Source organism: Leucoraja erinacea, chromosome 26 (genome assembly GCF_028641065.1).
Source record: "Leucoraja erinacea ecotype New England chromosome 26, Leri_hhj_1, whole genome shotgun sequence".
NCBI classification, from domain to species: Eukaryota; Metazoa; Chordata; class Chondrichthyes; order Rajiformes; family Rajidae; genus Leucoraja; species Leucoraja erinaceus.
In genome coordinates, this window is record NC_073402.1 from 32,421,373 (window position 1) to 32,436,897 (window position 15,525).

A 15,525-nucleotide genomic window follows, 5' to 3' on the forward strand; every position below is an offset into this window, starting at 1 on the left:
AGGCAGCAACTCTGGGGAACGTGGATGGGTGACGTTTCAGGTCGGGATTCTTCAGATTCTGTAGGTCCTTGTTTCTACTTGTCTGGCTGAGTTACTCCAGCTTTTTGTGTCTATCTTGTTTCTACAATGTGGGTGGGACATGGGGAGGTGCAATGGGCTCTCGACTGTGAGATTGTATCATGGACCTCCCAGTGGCCAGAGGGTGCAGGCAGAACATAGCAGGATGTAAAGCCAGCAGTGTAGGCAGGAACTGCAGATGCTGGTTTACACTGAAGATAGACACAGAATGTTGGCGTAACTCAGCGGGGCAGGCAGCATCTCTGAACGGTAGGAATGGGTGATGTTTCGGGTCGAGACCCTTCTTCAGACTGACCCATTCCTTCTCTCCACATGTGCTGCCTGTCCCGCTGAGTTACTCCAGCATTTTGTGTCTATCTTTGATTTAAACCAGCATCTGCAGTTCCTTCCTACTACGCACGTGATAGGTGGAGACAAGGTGGACACAGGTGAGACAGGTGGACACAGGTGAGACAGGTGGACGCAGGTGAGACGAGGTGGTTGCCAAAATGCTTCCTCTGATCCCTCCTAAACCTTTGACTTCTACTCTGGGAAGAAACCGTCTGCTCTCTACGTACAGCTTTGATGAAGGACCATCCTCTTTCTACTTCCAGTCACTAGGATCATCTTGGATCCATCCTGCACTTTGACCCAGAGGCATAGTCTGCATTTGTAACACCAAATGTCTCCACAGCTTTAGAAAAACTTCCTCATGTGTAATGCGATTGTGTAACTGTCTTCATTTTGTTATGAGGGGAAATATAATTTAACATTTCAGAATTAAAACGACCCAATAACCCCGGCCCTTCCAATCAACTACGTTTCCTGCTCGGACGGAAACCTTTGTGATTCAGCCCTTGTTGATGCAGGAAAAAGTGTTGGAGCATGAAATATATGCACACACGCACTCACACACACACACACTCACACACACACTAGACACGCACATGCACGCACACCCACACCACGCGCACACACACACTACACACACCACACATACACACACACATACCACACGTACACACACACCCACACACACCCACACACACCCCCACACACCCACACCCCCACACTCTCACTCCTTCCTCTATTTTAAACATTTTGCAGTTTAATAGATGTGATTTTTTACCACTGATGATTAGGTTTTGATAAGGCCCAGGTTTGTACACTCAAATGTTTGAACCTACCGGGATTCTAAAGCTAGCAGGCGTAGAACGTCTTCTGAAATGATCTGCTGGAAGAAGTTGTAGAAGTGGAGAGGTTGATTGATTTAAAACCCCATTTGGACCGGTATATGGACAGACCGGGTTTCGAGGGCAATGGGCCAAATGCAGGAGTGGAACCAGCCCAATATGACAACTTGGGTGGAATGGACAAGGAAGGGCCGAATGGCCTGGTTCTGTACTGCCACATGTTTAGTTTATAGATACAGCATGGAAACAGGCCATTCGGCCCACCGAGTCCAGACCGCCCAGCGATTGCCATACAATGACACTATCCTACAAACTGGGGATAATTTACAATCTTTACATAACTAATTAACCAACAAACCAACACATCTTTGGAGTGTGGGAGGAAACCAGGGCCCCGGGGAAAACTCATGTGGTCACGGGGAGAACTCCATACTTGAGTTCGAAGAATTTTAACAAAGCTGTGAGATATCAGTGAATCTAAAAATATGTTCTCAAGGTCGATAATATCACGAGGACTGTGATAAAACTGCTCAAAGTGTTGAGAGACTTTGCTAAACAAGGCTGCACTGTTCCCCCGTGGCTGGGAGCGGGAGGGCAGGGAGTTAAAGTAACGGTGGCAGCTACAGGTTAGGCACTGTGCACTGTTAGCTTGCATGTGTGAAATATACAACCAGCTCTGTTCATTCACTGGGTTAATGCCTGGAAGGGAAGTGATGGCACCATGGTAGAGCAAGAGAGAGGTCAACGGATACACGATGGGCTGAAGGGCCTCTTTCTATATTTCTGTGGTTTTGATCAAGTACAGTTAAACAATGGGCGGCACGGTGGCGCAGCGGGTAGTGCTGCTGCCTCACAGTGTCACAGAACCCGGGTTCCATCCCGACTACGGGTGCTGTCTGTACGGAGTTTGCACGTTCTCCCCATGACCGCGTGGGTTTTCTCCGGGTGCCTCCGGTTTCCTCCCACACTCCAAAGACGTACAGGTTTGTAGGTTAATTGGCTTGGTATAAGTGTAAAATTGTCCCTAATGTGTGTATGTAGGATAGTGTTAGTATGCGGGGGTCGCTGGTCGGCATGGACTTGATGGGCCAAAGGGCCTGTTTCAGTGCTGTGTCTCTAAACTAAACTAAAGATGATTCTCTCCTGTAACCCGGATTGAGAAGCAGCTTTCAATGCCCAATAGATGCAGGTAGTAACTTGAACTAGACTACGTCAAACACAGAGACAACATCTAATCAGAATGGCACATCAAAAGCTGAACTGAACACTGTCTCATCTGTTATGGAAAACTTCACATCATCTTTTCTCACAAAGATTTGGTTCCTCTGCTGATAAGCTCACTTTTTTTTAAGGTAATGAACAATATTTTTAACAAACGAGACACAAGAAACTGCTGATTCTGGAATCTTGAGCAGAAAACAAAGTGCGGGAGGAACTCATTGGTTCAGGCAGCATCTATGGAGAGAATGAATGAACAGACGATGTTTCTGGTCGAGACACACTGATAAATTTGGGGGGAAGGGGGGGGCGGAGAGCTATTGAAGAGAGGGAGGTAGTCACGCCGGCATGTGGGTGGGGGGTGGGGGTGGGGGAAGAGCCATGGGGGAGAGGGGGGTATCACATTGGGGGGGGGGGGGGGCTGGAGCCAGCGAGGGGGACCAGAGGGGAAGGGGCTGGAGCTGCTGGACATTGGGATGGCGGTACGTTTGGGACTCACAGCGGGCGCTGGACACTCTGACTCCGGGCCACGCTGGGCCGGTCCGCTTCCGGTTGGAGACCTCCCCAGGCCACCCGCAGCCTCCCTCAGCTCCAGTAAAGATGCGATGGTGCAGGAAGGGGTGGACCATCCGGGGAATGACGGGAAAAGAGACTAATCCACGCTCCGCAGACTGGCCGGACTGGAGATCGATCGATCTACGCACGCACGGTCTTTAAGATTTTTAAACCTCGCTAACTTTTACAATATACTACCAATCGGAAAGAAACGTGTTGGACCCGCAGCACAGGATAACGATGAGTGAGATAACGAAAAATCTTAGCGCTATCGTGAACCTTTGTTGTGTAAATCGATAAACCTCGTAAATCAGAAGAGCACAAGAAGACGATTTTGCATCAAATGTGTCTACTTGTGCCAGTGGAGAAATGTAGAAACAGCGACAATAAATGCAGGAGGAGGCCATTCGGCCCTTCAAGCCAGCACCGCCATTCAATATGATCATGGCTGAATTGAGTACTCCGTTCCGGCTTATTCTACATATCCCACGAGAGCTGGCGATCGTTCATTATGATCACTTTGCTACATCACATGGGGCTTATCATCAGCTGTATTTCCTGGTGGTTTGGCTGGGGGAGTGGAGGCTGAAAGCTCAGAGTAAACGGAGCCATGCAGTACACAAACAGGCCCTTCGGCCCAAGTTATCCCTGCCAACCAAGATGCTCCATCTATCCTCATCCCATTTACTTCAGTTTGGCCCATATGCCTCTCAACCTTTCCTATCCATGTACCTGTCCAAATGTATTTTAAATGTTGTTATAGACCCTGCCTGAACTACTTCCTCTGGCAACTCGTTCCATACACCCACTACCTTCTGAGCATACCCCGGGTTCCTATTAAATCTCTCCCATCCCATCTTAAATCCTCTGCTTCTTGATTCCTCCCCCTCACTGGGTCTGTGCATTTGCCCTATCTAATCCCCTCGTGATCATATACCCTCTGTAAGATCACCCCTCATCCTCCTGCGCTTCAAGGAATAAAGTCCTAACCTGCCCAACCTCTCCCTGTAGCTCAGGCCCTAGAGTCCTGGCAACATCCTTGTAAATCATCTCTGCATAGCTGGTTGTAAAAAGCAGCTGTAAATAATGATAGCAGCATGATCCTTCTAGATTGTGGATGATCAGCCATGATCACATTGAATGGGGATGCTGGCTCGAAGGGCCGAATGGCCTACTCCTGCACCTATTGTCTATCGACTGCCGTCTGCAACACTGCTCAGCCTTCACACTCCTCAGTAATGTCACATCAATTCCAGCAGCAGCTACAGTGTCTGGTGCCTCTCGTTCCTCTGGAGGTTTCAGACATGTAGTCGTAGCCCCCCTGCATACATGGAGTTAATGTCCTCCTCCCTACATCCTGCACCAGCTCCACCTCAAACACGTAATGACTGACTGCTAAGTTACTGACAAAGAAACCACAAGAATTAAACTGTGGTGGGGTGCAGACTCGAGCGAGTGGGGAGCAACTGAATCATCGCAGGGGAGACGTGTCTGAACGCAGGTTTTATTGGGCAGTGAGAACGGAACTGTCAAAGGTATAACTGAATGAGTCAATGGTTCCTGTAAAACCCACTATAGTCTCACTGTGTACTGGCCATGTGTCCTGAACATTATTCAGCTTCCAAGGTCAATGTTCCAGTTGCTGGAAAACAAAACCAATAGCGTTCATTTAGTTTCATTTAGCTCAAGTTGCAGAATGTTTATTGCAGAATAATGTGTTGGTAATTTACACATTTTCTATTCAAGTATTTTTGGAAGCTGAGGGATGGAGGGAGGGATCCCCGCATACTAACACTATCCGACACACACTAGGGACAATTTACAATTTAATCAAGCCAAGTAATGTACAAACCTGCACGTCTTTGGAGTGTGGGAGGAAACCGGAGCACCCGGAGAAAACCCACGCAGGTCACGGGGAGAACGTGCAAACTCCACACAGACAGCACCCATAGTCGGGATGGAACCCGGGTCTCTGGCGCTGCAAGGCAGCAGCTCTACCTGCTGCGCCCTTTTGCGATGAGTGGTGCAGAGGCCAAGTTGTCAGCTCTGGGGAAGTGAAGCTGGAGTTGATCAATGAAGATTCGGCGCTTCCCGAGGAAGATCAGTGTAAACGTCCTCACGCTAGGTGGGGGTGGAGGTGAGAGTGTGGACCCGGGTTCGATACTGACTACGGGTGCTGTCTGTACGAAGTTTGTATTTTCTCCCCATGACCTGTGTGGCTTTTCTCCGAGATCTTCAGCTTCCTCCCACACTGTAGGTTAAATGACTTGGAATAATTGTCCCTAGTGTGGGATGGTGTTAATGTGCGGGGATCGCAGGTCGGTGAGGGGCCGAAGGGCCTGTTTACATGCTGTATCTCTAAACTAAACTAAAAACTAAGAGGCTCCAGTGAAATGTAAAGACTGGCACATTGTGGAGGGGCTGAATGGCCTGTTCCCAAGCTGAGTAAACATTCATCAACATGCAGGAAGCTACACACATGTTAACATGCAGAGTATATCGTTGGGATTATCAAGTGGGCACCTCCCTTCACTGGTGTTTCATTGAGTTAGGCCCACTACACCTCGCCAACATTCAACAGCTAGTTGTGGCCCCAGAACCGCCTGCCCACCCACCCGCCCATAACCTGGACAGTTGTATGTTGTGCTTCACTGCGTGGAAACTAAAGGCATTTAGCATTGATACAAATTGGTTAGGTATCTCAGCACCTGGAACACTTACCTGGAGCGTACACCTGTGTTCAGGCCCCAGACAGGCACACAATGACAAGTGATGGTTCTACACTCTCACCCATGAGCCTTGGCAATGACAGAAAGGGGCCGGATAGCACTGGGCCAAGACTGGGTCGCCAGAGGCATGAGGAACTGGCACAAAACTCCAGAGTTGGGCTGCATTTATGTGCTTTGGGAATGGGGCCGTACGTTTCAGAAAGTAATTTGTTACTTGTGATTTGTCGGAGGCTGACCTGTTAACTAGTTCAGTCTGAAGAAGGGTCTCGAGCTGAAACGTTACCCATTCCTTCTCTACAGAGACGCTGCCTGTCCCGCTGAGTTACTCCAGCATATTGTGTCTATCTTCGGTTTAAACCAGCATCTGCAGTTCCTTCCTACACTCTTGTTAGCACTGATTAGCTGCTGAGCACGCAACAAAGGCTCTTCACTGTACCTCGATAGATGTGACAATAAACTAAACTAAAGTCAACAACTAACTAAACAGTGTGGCACACACACGTGTATGGTCCATGAGGAGAGTCAGGAGTCAAGTCAAGAGAGTTTATTGTCAGGGACATTGTCTATTTCACATCCACATTCTCAGCATTGAATTTCAACTTGTCCACAAGGAACGAGTTCTCTACAAGAGCCAGTGGCAGCCTCAGGCAGGTACCCCTCTCCACACCTGGGGGTGGCGCCCCCTGGTGCCCACACACTCTTTGTACAACTTGTGCAAAACACAAAGTGCTGGAGGAACTTGGCGGGTTAGGCAGCATGTGTGGAGGCAATGGACAGGTGACGTTTCAGGTGAGGTTTCAGGTGAGGTTTCAGGTGAGGTCTGCTTTTTCTTACTGAAGGTGGGGGGGGGGGTGTAGAAAGCTGGAAAAGAGCCGTCTGGCAAGTGATAGGTGAAGATAGGTGAAGGGGAGGGGGTGATTACAGATCACATGCCTGGCTTCACCCCCCCCCCCCCCTCCATCCCCACCTCTCTCTTCCAGATTTCTTCCCCCTTCACCAATCTGTCTGAAGAAGGGTCTTGATCCAAATTATCACCTGCCCACAGATGCTGCCTGACATGCTGATTCCTCCAGCACTTTGTTTTTTGCTGAAGATTCCAGCCCCTGCAGTTTCTCGTGTGTCTATGTGGGTTATTGATGCCTGGGTATTGGGGGACTGTGTTACTCGGTATTGTCCTGCAATGAGTTCCCCAGTTGTCGGGCGATTTGTTGCTCAGCTCCCTGCTCCTTCAGCAGCTGCCTGAGTGCTCGTGTATCGGTACCCGTGAGGTGAGGCATGCACCTGCACCAGGCTTTGCAACCTTCTCCGTCGCTCGGCATTGTTCACTGCAACAGGAAGTGGTTGCTGGCCGCATGCCTCCTCAGATGAAGACAAAGCTTCTCTTCCTGAGGTGAAGCTGCTCTCTGAGAAGGGCGCTGTGAAGCAGCCACCGGCAGCAGCATCTTGTGGGACGGAGACAGGGAGGGAGATGAACTCAATGGTGTTCCTTCACTGAAGCTTCATACCACTGCCCTGGCTGGGACCAACGCCTGGACCTTCTCACCATCTGTTGTGATCCATACCATGTAGAGGAGACTTCATCAACAAGCCAATACGAAGGTACATACATTCTTGTAGACCCTGTGGTGAATCTGCTCTCTCCACTGTGATGAGGGATGTTAGTCAGTGTGTGCTTTGGTCTTTTCTGGAGCTGGTAATATCTTTGTAGTTCGATGTATCTGACCCAATCTGGGCACTTGATCCATTGGGTTTAATGGTGTTTATAGTCACCTGTACCGAGGTACAGTGTTCCACTTGCAGCATTTAGTTGAAGGAATGTCATGTTGTTTTGGATGGTGTCAACAGTGTCCATGGAGTTGGGAAATGTTGTTCCCCCAGTTTCTCTCTGTTATTTACCCCAGTCCTGTTCTCTGCTACTTCCTTCCACCATGTTAGCAAGTCACATCCACCAATGCACCAGAGTATTCTAAACTTCAACGCAGGCCGGTTATTCATCTACATCCACCAAACAAAACCTGCTCATCAATAACATTATCTTTCAGTGAACATACAGACGTTCAAACTCTTTGAATTGTCCCGTACATTAACATATTAACCAGTAACATTAGATCATAGATTTCATTACTGTGATTTTGACAATTCTTCCTTTAATACAACTTAATGAAATGAGAAAACTTTCCCAGTTTCAGGACCGCAGGTGAGTTGTAAAGTTTAAAATCGGAATGTGTTTCACCAGATCACCCAATGATGAAGGAAAATGGCTTCCCCGTAGAGACAAACATGGAGAATATTCTAAATCAAACATCGTCACCACTTTTAATCCAAGCTGAAAATATTACAGGTTCCACCTAGTTGACGAGAAAAATCTATGATCATTATTGTGTTTCCAGGACAGGCTTCACTCTGTAACTATGCAGTTACACATAAAACAATGAGAGAGAGAGAGAGAGAGAGAGAGGAGTTTCATTGTCATGTGGAGAGGAGCAATGTGCCTAACTGCAGCGTTGCAGGTTCATTACCTAGCAGAGAGTTATTCTTGTGAAGCTTCGCTATACATGGTGGTTAGAGTGTTCCATTCCGTCAGTTATAGTCTTGTTTTGTCAAAGACTCCAGAAATTACAATAGACAATAGGTGCAGGAGTAGGAGGCCATTCGACCCTTTGAGCCAGCACCGCCATTCAATGTGATCATGGCTGATCATCCACAATCAGTACCCCGTTCCTGCCTTCTCCCCATATCCCTTAACTCCGCTATCTTTAAGAGCTATATCTAACTCTCTCTTGAAAGCATCCAGAAAATTAGCCTCCACTGCCTCCTGAGGCAGAGAATCCCACAGATTCACATCTCTCTGGGTGAAAACGTTTTTCCTCATCCCTGTTCTAAATGGCCTACCCCTTATTCATAAACTATGGCCCCTGGTTCTGGACTCCCTCAACATCCTGAACATGTTTCCTGCCTCTAGCGTGTCCAATTCCTTAATAATCTTATATGTTTCAATAAGATCCCCTCTCATCCTTCTAAATCCCAGTGTACACAAGCCCAGTCACTCCATTCTTTTAACATATGACAGTCCCACCATCCCGGGAATTAATCTCATGAACCTACGCTGCACTCCCTCAACAGCAAGAATGTCCTTCCTCAAATTTGGAGACCAAAACTGCACACAATACTCCAGGTGTGGTCTCACTAGGGCCCTGTACAACTGTAGAATGACCTCTTTACTCCTATACACGACTCCTCTTGTTATGAAGGTCAACATGCCATTAGCTTTCTTCACTGCCTGCAGTACCTGCATGTTTACTTTCAATGACTGACGTACAAGGACACCCAGATCTCATTGTACTTCCCCTTTTCCCAACTTGATACCATTCAGAAAATAATCTGCCTTCCTGTTCTTGTCACCAAAGTGGATAACCTCACATTTTGGAGAACCCGCTATCCAGATCTTCCTGGACTTTGCTAGTCTTGGCTCATTCCTGGTTCACACCAGGTCCAGGCATGGTTTGGTTAGGTCCAATCCAGAAGAGACTGTGATTCCTGCACTCACTCACCAATGCAATGACCCAGTTTACAGGACGATTTAGACTATACTTTAGATTATAAAGGTATAAATACCTTCCATTGCAGTTTGAACAACTGCAGTCTGAAGAAGGGTCTCAACCCAAAACATCACCCATTCATTCTCTCCAGAGATGCTGCCTGTCCCGTTTTTACTCCAGCATTTTGTGTCTATTTTGCAGTTTGAACAAGAGTACTTGGTTTTAGAATCTGTATCATAATCCCAAACTGGGTAGAAAATGAAGGATGTTAAACTTCACCTTGCGAGTGATGTTTTGAGGAGTTTATTTGATGGTTGACTGTCTGAACAATAGCATCTATTTAGTGGCAGTAATGTTGACATCTCTTGGCCCCTTCACAGTGATGGAGGAGACAAAGAGTTGACACTTGACAAAAATAAAAACACAAGAAAACAGTTTTGGATCTTGGGCAAAGCATTGGTTTAGGGAAGGGAGGTGAAGATGGGAAAGTTGGAGTGACTGAGAGAGTTTGGAACTCAAACGAGTGAATGTGGTGTCGCCATTGATGGGATGAAGGGACTGTGGAAGGACCCAGGCCTGGAGGAACATTGAGTGGTGGCCAGGGTAGAGGCAGGAACCATGGTGTGGTAGGTGGATCAGAACAGGACCCATATAAGACTGAAGACAGACACAAAATGCCGGAGTAACTCAGCGGGACAGGCAGCATCTCTGGAGAGAAGGAATGGGTGACGCTTCGGGTCGAGATCCATTTAAGACTGGAGTATCTGCGGACCAGGAAGCGACGTGGATCAGTGAAGATGGTGGCACTCGCGCAGTGAGTGAGGCTCGGTGCTGTAAGAAAACTAGCAGAAAATGGACGACAGTCGGTTGAGGAAGTTTGTGCTGAAGATTTGAATCTTGTCAGAAAAACGTTGCGATAGTTGGGCCGTGGCTGGGGGAAGATTTCATCAACTTGAGAATTAAATAACAAATAGTAAAATCTAAAAATGATGCTGAAACACAGAGTATACTGCAATGTTTTTATTAAACCAATGCTCCGTAACGGTGAGGTGGCTTCACTGACATTTGGGTGGAGACCTGGTCGAGGTCGAGGTCGGGTTGTATGAAAGGTTTAGTCAGAACCTTTATCCCCATTGTGGAAATGTCAAACACTGGAAGGCAGAGTTTAAACATAAGATGGACACATTTGTGCGGGACAGGTTTTGTACACAGAGGGTGTTGGGGGCCTGAAACACACGGCCAGGGGTGGGGGTGGGGGCAGATGTGATAGTGGCGTTTAAGAGGCTTTTATATAGGCACATGGATATGCAGGGAACGGAGGGATATGGATCACATACATAGTTGGAGATTTATTTAAATGTTTAACACGGACATTGTGGGCTGAAGGGCCTGACCCTGTACTGCACTGTTCTATGTTGTATACGTTTCTCTGTTGGTTGATACATACATACATTGCTGTCTCACTGATTGGAGCATGATCTGTGACAATTGGAACATTCCAGACACACAACACTTGTGATAGACAAATATGGAAACATGGGCAGTTTCAGCTCCACACCACGAGAAGGTTCTTTCCAGTGAATTACAGAAACTAACTTGCTTGAAAAAATAGTTAAATTTGATAATTCTAAGAGTTTTTAAATCTCGTGAATAGTTTTTATTAGTTTAGGTTAAAGATGGAGCCCAGAAACAGGCCCTTCGGCCCATCGAGTCCGTGCCAACAGCCAATTAACCTACAAACCTGCACGTCTTTAGAGTGTGGGAGGAAACCGGATATCCGGGGCAAACCCACGCAGCTCACGGGGAGAACGTGCAAACTCCGTACAGACAGCACCCGTAGTCAGGATGGAACCCGGGTCTCTGGCGCTGTGCGGCAGCAGCTCTACTCGCTGCACCGCCCTGCATCACATAGACTTCACCGGGACACACACAGACGTGTGTAGAGGGACTGGGGTAATGTCACCACACATCATTGAGGGTTGGCTAAACACAATCTCACCGGCACCCAGTGTGATATTCACAATCCCACAGCAAACATTTTTAAATCATTTTGAAACCGCGAGGATTTGCCCAGTGTTGGTTCAAGCAGAATTGTGCAAATAACCCGGTGCTGAAGATGAGTAATGATTTTCCCACATGGCCTGTGGATTGTAGTTTAGTTGCTCCAGGCTCCAAACATCCTGGTATCTCCAACTGGGAACGTTGCATTTACTGTTTGTTGGAGTTAAAGATCAAAGTGTAAAGTACCGTGAGAACATCCACATTGTGTCTACACTAGGAATTATTTTGGCATGCTATATTTCTTATTCAGCTTTTGGTTTAAACATATTTCACAAGTTCACAAGTTATAGGAGCAGAATTAGACCATTCGGCCCATCGCGTCTACTCCACCATTCAATCATGGCTGATCCCTGCCTCCTAATCCCATTTTCCTGCCTTCTCCCACTTAACCCTTGACACCCGTTCTAATCAAGAATTTGTCTATCTCTGCCTTAATATATCCACTGACTTGTCCTCCACAGCCCTCTGTGGCGATGAGTTCCACAGATTCACCATATTCTGACGAAAGACTTTGCTTTTTTTTTTGGTCAATTTTTTACAAAACCATCAACAAAAATTCAGCCGCCAACATTTCTCCTGATTTGGACACAAAATGCGGGTCAGGCAGCATCTCTGGAGGGAAGGAATGGGTGACGTTTTTTTTGGGTCGAGACCTTTCTCCAGACTGAATGTATTATTGTCCTGACTTACTAGTCATCCAAGTGTGGCAGTGAAGATTTGTTTTATCATGGAAGGTGGAAAGATCGCATTTCCTCTAAGCCTGAGGTACAGACCTAGTCGGTAATCTGTATGTGCTATTGTGTCGGTATCTGGTATCGATATCAGTATTAGTATCGGTGGTATGTGGGTTCCAGTGTGTAGTCGTATATTCGGTATAGTCATATCAATCTTGTCAGTGTGGAATCATAGGTCACTTTTGGCCGGTGTCTATTGGTGTCGGTATTGGTGTGTCGGTATCGGTGTTGGTTGGTGTCGGTATCAGTATTAGTATTGGTGTTGGTGTTTGTATCAGTGTCGGTTGGTGTCGGTATCAGTGTCGGTGTCGGTGTCGGTCGGTTGGTGTCAGTGTTGGTGTCGGTGTCGGTATCAGTGTCAGTGTCGGTGTCAGTGTCAGTATCGGTGTCGGTATCTGTGTCGGTGTCAGTGTTGGTGTTAGTGTTGGTGTTGGTGTTGGTATCAGTGTCGGTATCAGTATTAGTGTCAGTGTCGGTGTCGGTGTCAGTGTCGGTGTCGGTGTCGGTATCGGTGTCAGTGTCGGTTTATCATTGTCAAGTGCACTGAGATACAATGAAAGCTATGTTGCAAGCCACCCAGGTAAATCATACCATGATTGAGTAGATCTATTGTCTATTGTCTAGATCTAAATCATACAGCAGAGAGAAAGGGAACAGAGTGGAGAATATAGAGGTACAGCTACAGATAAAGTGCAGATATAAAAGTGCAAGAGCTGCAGTGAGGTAGATTGGAGGATTGGGATTACATCCATAGCATATGAAAGATGCATTCAAGAGTATGAAAGCAGGGGGAAGTAGCTATTCCTGAATCTGGTGGGTTGTGCTTTCATGATTTGTATCTTTACCCAGGTGTAGTTGACTGACGTACCGTTGCTGGACATTCTTTGATCAGGAGCAAAACATGTTCAGTTCCCCCATCCCTCCATCGCACCGCATATCTGTAGACACGGAGAGAGAGAGGGAGGGTCCCAACCCGAAACATCATCTGTCCATTCCCCCCACGGATGCGTACAGCTTTGGTCTCCTAATCTGAGGAAAGACATTCTTGCCATAGAGAGAGTACAAAGAAGGTTCACCAGACTGATTCCTGGGATGTCAGGACTTTCACATGAAGAAAGACTGGATAGACTTGGCTTGTACTCGCTAGAATTTAGAAGATTGAGGGGGGATCTTATAGAAACTTACAAAATTCTTAAGGGTTTGGACAGGCTAGATGCAGGAAGATTGTTCCCGATGTTGGGGAAGTCCAGAACAAGGGGTCACAGTTTAAGGATAAGGGGGAAATCCTTTAGGACCGAGATGAGAAAAACATTTTTCATACAGAGAGTGGTGAATCTGTGGAATTCTCTGCCACAGAAGGTAGTTGAGGACACAGTTCATTGGCTATATTTAAGAGGGAGTTAGATGTGGCCCTTGTGGCTAAAGGGATCAGGGGGTATGGAGAGAAGGCAGGTATGGGATACTGAGTTGGATGATCAGCCATGATCATATTGAATGGCGGTGCAGGCTCGAAGGGCCGAATGGCCTCTACTCCTGCACCTATTGTCTATGTTTCTATGTTTCTATGCTGCCTGACCCGCTGGGTTCCTCCAGTACTTTGTGGATCTTGTTCCCGTTTCTGTCGATGTCGTGACATTTGTGGCCAACACCCACAATTTCAATCTTTACTCCGTGCCATGAGCTGTGATCCAACCCCCAGAACCAGGTATTGTGTTTCCCATCAGTATGGACAGTGTTAGTAAGTTTTAAATCAACTCGCGTTGAAACCAAAGTGCTTTACATAAAATAAATAATTCAGTTTCCGTACATCCATCGAAAAATTAAAAATCAGAAAAATGACATCAGAGAATTCAACATGAACATTCCCCTCCCCCCCCCACATCAAAATCAAATTTTCCACTGTGGGGAAAGGCATCAAAAAGTGACGTCCTCTTCCTCTGTGAATCACCTGAGGTCGGGCCCTATTGTGGCCTCTGCAGCCAGTCCGATGTTTTCAGGCCCTCTTTGCCAGAAAGCTGAAACTCCGGCGTCGGGTGAAACACTCCTCGGCTGCTTGGAAAACGTCTGGAGTAAGTGGCGGACAGATGGATGTGGGTCAACGTTACAATTATAAACGATGCCACATCTATCAACAATTTCTCCCACCTCCACTATGACAGGTTTAGTTCATCTTGAATCTGTTCCACTTCCTTTACTGAGAATCCAACAGTATTTCCCTCCTCAATAAAGACCGAACGTACTTCAAACCAAGTGCGTCAGTCAATGTGCTGAGAGAGACTGCCCCTGATATACTGGCAGCTCTCAGATGCCCCTGATATACTGTCAGCTCTCAGATGCCCCTGATATACTGTCAGCTCTCAGATGCCCCTGATATACTGTCAGCTCTCAGATGCCCCTGATATACTGTCAGCTCTCAGATGCCCCTGATATACTGTCAGCTCTCAGATGCCCCTGATATACTGTCAGCTCTCAGATGCCCCTGATATACTGTCAGCTCTCAGATGCCCCTGATATACTGTCAGCTCTCAGATGCCCCTGATATACTGTCAGCTCTCAGATGCCCCATATCTGATCATTTCCCTTGTTTCCCTTGTCGAATTTCCCTTGTCCCTTGTAAATGGCCGATAAATATTCCCTTCCAAGCCACAAGCCATCGTGAGCTGGAGCTTTGCCCCCCCCCCCCCCCCCCCCCCCCCACGTCCTCTCTGACACTCGAGCCGATATCCTGGGACATCCTCCCCATCAGCCCACCTTCAGTGGAAGAATTACAGCAATCAGCAAGGTGACTCCACCCACTCTACTGGTCCAGGGATGGACAATCAATGGTGGCCTTGTTGCCAGTGCACCAGGGGGTGGCAGGGGTGGGGGTGGGGGGGGGGGTGTCTGGGGGGGGGGGGGTGACAGTGTGGGGTGGGGGTGGGGTCGGTGGGGGTGGGGGTGGGGGGGTAGTGGGGGTGGGGTGGGGGTGGCAGGGGGCTTCACAGACTGACGCATGGGTAGAGCTCTAATGACTGCCGATGTTTGACCAACCCCCTGCATGGAAAGTTTACACAACCACAGTTATGAACAGCTTTGTCATACTTCTTGAGTTATGAAAACCTCAAAGAATGGCCAAAGCATGGAAACTGTTTCAGTGCAGGTTGACCACACAGTGACACACAAACCAAGCAACATGCTCACCACAAAACACCGCTGCACTGGTAGATTGACAGCTCTGCCTCCTTCTTGCAGCAAGGCAGTTGTCAGAGTCACGGGGGCTGCTCTCGGTGTTGTGACGAATGTATATCCCAGGATGAATGTGTTAGCGACCCAAGTGGTGAGTGACCCTTGGACTATCCTTGATCGGACTTTATTGGCTTTACCTTGCACTAAACGTTATTCCCTTATCATGGATCTATACACTGTGAACGACTCGATTGTGATCATGTATTGTCTCCTT

General features: G+C 47.5%; 1 protein-coding gene across 1 annotated transcript in view; it reads left to right on the forward strand.

Moving 5' to 3' along the window:
• The first annotated feature begins 6,846 nt into the window (after positions 1 to 6,846).
• Positions 6,847 to 15,525, forward strand: part of lck (LCK proto-oncogene, Src family tyrosine kinase) — a 39,206-nt gene continuing 30,527 nt past the window's right edge. Inside the window, exon 1 of the mRNA XM_055656670.1 lies at positions 6,847 to 7,351. The gene's annotated coding sequence lies outside the window, so the exon portion shown is untranslated. The remainder of the gene's footprint in view (positions 7,352 to 15,525) is intronic.